Here is a 7,413-nt window from a genome sequence, read left to right on the forward strand (position 1 = left end):
TTATATTATAATATAATGTTAAATGCATGCATGTGGGTCCACATTTTAAATTACAGGGGTATGATGATAATTTGGCCCGTTGAGGGTATAATTGTATGCTTGTCGGTGATATGTTGTTGAGACCACATTATAATGTGGGTTTGTTTGAGCTATTCGGCATGAGACGATCTTGGATTATTTATTAGCGGTCTAGTCATAACGGGTTTAAGTTCGGGGCTCGGGATGAGTCTCGAGGTGATTTTAATGATTAGAGTGTTACCGGGAATTAAAGGGTAACAGGATATGAATTATTGGTGTTTGTGATTATCGAGAATAGCGGGAATTGGAGAGCGTTAATTATGATTAACAAGATAGGTTGGAAAGGACAAATTTGCCCTTGGGAGCCTTTAGAAACCCTTAATTGACCTAGGGGTATAATGGTATTTTTACCCCTAGGATAGATATAAACTACCTTTGGCTGTGAAACAGAGGGAAAATAGAGCAAGTTCTTGAGCTTACCCGTACCTTCTTTCTTCTTCATTTCCTTTGTGATTTTTGAACACTTGTTGAGGATTCAAGTTTGGGAAGTAGACCTTGGGAGTTTGGGAGAGTGTTCTACCATTGAAGATCATCACAACCTGAGTTTGAGGTAAGTTTCTAGCCACTAGTTTCCTAGTTTGCTCTGTTTTGGTGTTTAGTTTCAGCTTGTGATTTTGTTGTGGATAGTTTGAATTAATGGAAGTTTTGGTTGGGGTTTAACTTGGGTTTTGATGAGGGAGTGTTATAGATCAAGTTTAGGGGTTGTATTGGATGTTTGAGTGGTGTTTGAGCTTGGTTTGAAAGGTTGGTTCCAAGGAAAATCTCAAGGGAGGAAAAACCAATGTATTGGCTGAACTGGGGGTTGGGTCGCAGCATGGCCAAGGAGGGTTGCGACCCTTGAGGGGTGCTGAAGGAGGCCGCCTCTGTTTGAGGGGTGGGTCGCGGCATGGCCAAGGAGAGTCGCGGCCCGTAGTTGCATTTTGGCCAGAAATGGGTTTTTGGCTCGGGGATGCTAGCCTTAGGCCTCGGTATCAATCCTACTACCCGGTTTAGTAGTATTCGATGTCTCGGAGGCTAGGTTTTGGTTTGGGAACACTTTGTTATTCATTTTATTGATGGAATCCCATAATTGGTTATGACCAGGTAACCGCTAAGGGGCAAAAAGACAGGTCGTTCTCAAGGGTCGTTCTTACATTAATTCTCGCTCGAACCTGAGGTAAGAAAACTTCACCCTGTGTATATATTACATGCGTGATTGTTATTGAGGCATGTTGATTGATAAATGTGGACATGGATTGCCTATTAAATTCTAGTGAATGTTGTTTACTTGTATATGTACTGACTAGTCAGGGATACTGACCTAAGAGTCAGAAATGGCATAGCATCATGAACGCAGGGCCAAATGAAGATTAGATCTAATCGATATCAGCGTTGAATGGCTCTAAGGCATTAACGCTGGACCGACCCTAAGGTCGATGAACTTATAAGTGCCTGGCTAGTCTAAGACTAGTTACTAGAGCTAGGGCCTAAGGCCGAGGTGACCGTTTGTCACATGGCTAGGGAACGATGTTCCAAGGTTATGACTCTATGGTCATAAGGAAGGTTATGTTGGTGACTAGTCACCATACACCTATCCTGTTTGAAATAATAAAAGGTTCACCTATCTATTAAGCCCCGGTGACCCTATCGTCACAAGGCTAAAGGGAGCTAGACCCAACTTAGTGACTTTTGCGACTGTCACCTATTTGTTTGGACTGATAGTCCTGGATGATTATTATGATCATTGTTGATATTATATCATGCTTTATTGTGTTTTCTTGCTGGGGCTTGGCTCATGGGTGCTATGTGGTGCAGGTAAAGGGAAAGAAAAGCTCACCAACCCTTAAGTGGAGAGATTAGGTGGTGATGTGTACATATGCGGCCGCTTGACCACCACGGCCAAGGAGTTCTCAGAGGAACTAGGGGGTTTACCCTATTTTTTCCGCTTAGGTTAGCGGGTTTGTAATTTTGAAATTGTAATGACCTCTTTGTGTTGTAAATAACTTGTAAATGTTTTTATGGGCCCATGAACAGTTTTATGTATCTAATAAAATATATCCTTTCCTTTTTATTGATTTTTCCACCTTAGCCTGTTAATAACACTTAGAACACGTTTTTAACCAAAGGACTCGAGTAGCGAGTCAAATTTCCGGTTCACCGTAACTGTTTTGGGGTAACCAAGGCGTTACAACTTGGTATTAGAGCATGCGAAGGTTAAGGTTCCTGTAGACTGGCTTGGCATGTACACACATCACTGAAGTCAAGCTCGACTCATGGTTTGGTAACTATTTATGTAGTTATATGTATAACTGCTCAAATATAGTATACATGCTTTACCTATATGCATGAGACACTATGTTAAATCTGTGCCCTAAAATATTATATCCTCAGCAAATGTGTGCTAATTAGTACTGAGATTGCTGGAAAATACTCATTAGTATGGTTGATTATGAATTATTATGCGATACATGCTAAGTGTTAAATGCTATAAATATGTATCTGCTTGTATATTGTATGACTGTGGAGTATGATAATTGTCTGCTTGTTCTTGGACCGTAAGGCGGCAAGAGGTTTAGTTATTACTACCTGACTGGCCGTATTGATCATTATTTCAGCAAGGTGTCAGATAAGAATGAATCCAGTGCAGACAGATACTTTAGCTGGCCAGAGTGATCAGGGCCAGAATAATAATAACAGCCAGGGTCAGGAGAATGACCAGTCTCAGATTCCACAGCCAGCTCCTGTAAAATGGTAGCAGATAGTGAGTGATCTGTAGGCTATAATATTAAGACAGGGGGAAGAGCTTTGTCTCCTGAGGCAGCAGCAAGCGCCTATGGTGGCCAGTGTATCAGAGGCACCTCCTGTATCGCTGCCAGCAGCAAAGCAGCTGCCTGAGGTTGGAAATAAATGGGAACCTCTCTATGAAAGGTTCAGGAAGCAACAACCTCCAATTTTTTAGGGTAGTGCAGGTCCTACCAAGGCTGAACAATGGATGAGTATGATTACCACTATCCTTGACTTTATGAGGGTATCTGGTAATGAGAGGGTGGCCTGTGCCACCTATATGTTTCAGGAGGATGCCCAGATTTGGTGGGAGGTGATTACCCAGACCAAGAATGTTAATGCCCTGAGTTGGGAGGAGTTTCAAACTCTGTTTAATGAGAAATATTATAACGATGCTATCAGGGCAGCTAAAGCTGAGGAGTTCATTAGGCTACTTCAGAGGAATTTATCAGTCACTGAGTATGCCTTAAAGTTTGATCGTTTGGAAAAAATTTCCATGGAGCTGGTGCCCACTAATGGGACCAGAAGAGAGAGATTCCTTCAGGGGCTACAGCCCAGATTAGCCCGTGATGTACGTATCACCACTGTGGTTGGGGTGACTACCTATGCACAGGTGGTTGAGAAGGCACTCACAGCTGAGAGTGCAGAGAATAGGATCTGGTGTGATAGTGCAGCCAGAAAGGATTTCAGGAGGACAGGTCCTCCATTTGTGGGTTCAGGTAGGGGTGTTGGCCCCAGTGATCAGAAGAGGAAGGTTCCTGACACCTTCCCAGTTCCAGGTCTTGATAGGCGGCCCCGTGGTATTTCAATGGGTCATCCAGCGGGTAGTGAAGCCTGGAAGTCTTATCCTGAGTGCCCAAGATGCAAGAGGCATCACTTGGGAGAGTGTAGGGCAAAGGCCTGCTTCTCGTGTGGATAAGTGGGTCATCTTAAAAAGGATTGCCCTAAGGCAAGAAAAGAAGAACCCAGAAAGGTGGACAACTCGGCCCCAGCTTGAGTGTTTGCATTGACTCAAGCAGAAGTTAAGGCTTCTCCCTCAGTTGTTAGAGGTCAGCTTCTTAGTGCTGGAACCTCTTATAATGTTTTGATTGATTCTGGTACTACACACTCTTTTGTTGCTAGTAGTGTTATTGATAGACTGTGTAGACCCTGTGATTTTTATGCTGTGGGGTTTGGTACTTTGCTACCCACTGGAGAGTTAGTGGTAACCAGGAGATGGATTAGATCTTTGCCAGTGATTGTGGAGGGCAGAGAGTTGTCAGTGGACTTGATAGAGTTGGTTATGACTGACTTTGATATGATATTGGGTATGGATTGGTTTGCAAAGTATGGGGCAACCATTGATTGCAGAAGGACGATGGTCACCTTTGAGCCTGAAGGTGAGGATCCTTTTGTGTTTGTTGGTGCTGTGCATGGACCTCATATTCCTATGATTTCTGCATTGAGGGCTAGGGATTTATTGCAAGGAGGTTGCATTGGGTTCTTAGCCAGTGTGGTTGATACCACTCTGGTCATGCCAGTGAGACCAGAGGATACTAGACTTGTATGTGAGTTCCTGGATGTGTTTCCAGAAGATTTTCCAGGGTTGCCACCACACAGAGAAATTGAGTTTGTGATAGAACTGGCACCGGGGATGGAGCCAGTGTCTAGAGCGCCTTACAGAATGGCCCCAGCTGAGTTGAAAGAATTAAAAGTACAGTTGCAAGAGCTGTTAGATTTGGGTTTTATCAGACCCAGTTTCTCACCTTGGGGTGCACCAGTTCTGTTTGTGAAGAAGAAGGATGGTTCTCTGAGAATGTTTATTGATTACAGAGAACTGAATAAGATGACAATTAAGAACAAGATCCTTTGCCAAGGATAGATGATCTATTTGATCAGTTGCAAGGTAAGAAGGTATTCTCTAAGATCGACCTTCGTTCTGGTTATCATCAGTTGAGGGTCAAGGAGGGAGATATACCGAAGACTGCTTTCCGTACCAGGTATGGGCATTATGAGTTTTTAGTCATGTCATTTGGATTGACTAATGCCTCTGCTGCTTTTATGGATCTGATGAACCGAGTGTTCAAGGATTATTTGGACCAGTTTGTGATCGTCTTCATCGATGATATTCTGGTATATTCTCAAACTGAGACAGAGCATGAGCAGCATCTGAGGTTGGTTTTACAGAGACTGAGGGAACACAAATTGTTTGCTAAATTCAAGAAGTGTGAGTTCTAGTTGTCTCAGGTATCCTTTCTTGGGCACATTGTCAATAAGGAGGGGATTAAGGTAGATCCAGCAAAGATTGAAGTGGTCAAAGATTGGCCAAGGCCAAAGAATGCTTCTGAGGTTAGAAGTTTCCTTGGATTGTCATGTTATTATAGGCGTTTCGTGGAAGGGTTCTCAAAGATAGCTAGTGCTTTGACTGAGCTGACACGCAAGAGCCAGAAATTTGTGTGGTCAGATAAATGTGAGAACAGCTTCCAGGAATTGAAGCAGAGGTTGATTACAACTCCGATTCTGAGTCTTCCGACAGATCAGGAGAAGTTTGTGATTTACTGTGATGCTTCTCATCAGGGTTTGGGCTGTGTTCTGATGCAGTCAGAGAAGGTAATTTCTTATGCTTTGTTGCAATCAATTTAATATTTGATTTTAAATACGCAAGTGCACGTAATCACACAAGTAATATAATGATAAGTAAATCATCTCCACAGGGATTGCAAATTAAAAAAAATAAGCAAAACAATTACTAAACAATTTTAGAAAATTAAAAATCAAGTGGGTTGTTTATAGGCTAAGCAAAATATTAAAATAAAATGGAAATACTGAAATTAAAAACTGAACTGAACAAGAAAATTGAGAGAAATATATGGATTGCAAAATGGACTTGAATTATTGAATTCCCCTATATTATTCATCCTGAACAAATTGCGGACAGATTGTTGGAGCAATATTCTAGCAAAAATCCCAGGTTAACAAGAATTCATTTAAACACTCATAAAACTTTCCCAAATTTTATGACATTAATTATTCTACCTAATTAAACATATTCCTATGCAAAATCAGATTTAAGAATGCAAATCAAAGTTTAATTCTCAAAAGTTACACAAGGCAAATAACATATCCCTATGTTACTTTCTAACATAACCTAACCTAGATTATGACTTGTGTCATCCAAGTTTTTCCCATTACATTTAATCTTTCCAGCATTAAACATAATTAAATAACTTGCCATTGTTGGCCAAACAACAACAAGAAATTAATACAAGCACACTTGAATGAACAAAGGAGATTTTACTAGAATAAAGTGCAAGAAATTTATAGACTATAACATAGGGTTCATCAACAATTCAAGCCACCTAAAAATTAGTTCATGGCTAAGTTCATAGACATTAATTCATAATCAAAACAGCCCATAATATTCAGATTTAGAATCCAACTCAGAAATTAATAAAATAAAGTTTAGGAAAAGAAGAAAGAACAAATCCAAAATGATGCTTGAGCTTTCTATGCTTGTTCTCCTTCTTCCTTGTTGGTATTCTCAGCTTTTCTCCTCTATTTTTTTTCTGGTTTTCTTTTCCTAAAATGGCTGCTGCTTCCTCTTTGCCAAAAATGGTTGCTGCTTCTTGTTACGGCTGAAGCACTCTTTTTGGGGTATGTTAGGTTTTTTCTTCTCCTTCCAAAAGTATCATAAAGCCCCTTTTTCTCCCAAAGCATGAAGTCCTCATTTCCTCTAATTTTTGTCATTTTCTCCAACATGGTGAATAGTCTTTCTGCCCTTTCCACCTCAGCCAAAATGTCAGCTCACCCTTTGACTGCCACACTACCATGTACCCCAAAATCTGCCTGATCAAAATGCTTCAGGTTTGCTGTAGCAAACCTGAATATTCAGCCATCAACAACATAATTTCATCACAATAGATTAATATGTTAGCTCATTCCTTTGTGCAAATATTTATCCATGAAATCATTATCTTTAACCCAATAGCTATTAAAAACTAAAAAAATAATTACACTTAATTAAGATAATGAAAACATTAAGGTTAGTTACAATACTAAAAATAAACTAACATCACCCATGATTGTTTCACAATTATAAGTTCAAAAGCACATGAAATAACTCTTTATTCAAGAGTTATCATGCTTCTCGTCAATTGAAGGAGTATGAAAAGAGATATCCTACTCATTATTTAGAGTTGGCAGCTGTGGTTTTTGCTTTAAAGATATGGAGGCATTATCTCTATGGAGAGAATTGTGAGATCTATACACACCACAAGAGCCTGAAGTACTTCTTCACCCAGAAAGATCTTAATATGAGGCAAAGGCGTTGGCTGGAGTTAGTAAAAGATTATGATTGTGAGATTCTGTATCATCCAGAAAAAGCCAACGTGGTAGCTGATGCTTTAAGCCAGAAGGGTCCGTTACAGATTTATGGTATGAGGCTAATAGCCAGAGAGTTAGCAGATGATATGACTAGAGCTGGTATAGAGTTGCTTGTGGGCCAGTTGGCTAACATTATGCTACAGTGTACGTTGTTGGAGAGGATCAAGGAGGGTCAGTTGAGTGATCAACAGTTGATCAAGATCAGAGAGG

Source organism: Humulus lupulus, chromosome 7 (genome assembly GCF_963169125.1).
Source record: "Humulus lupulus chromosome 7, drHumLupu1.1, whole genome shotgun sequence".
In the NCBI taxonomy this organism is placed as follows: domain Eukaryota; kingdom Viridiplantae; phylum Streptophyta; class Magnoliopsida; order Rosales; family Cannabaceae; genus Humulus; species Humulus lupulus.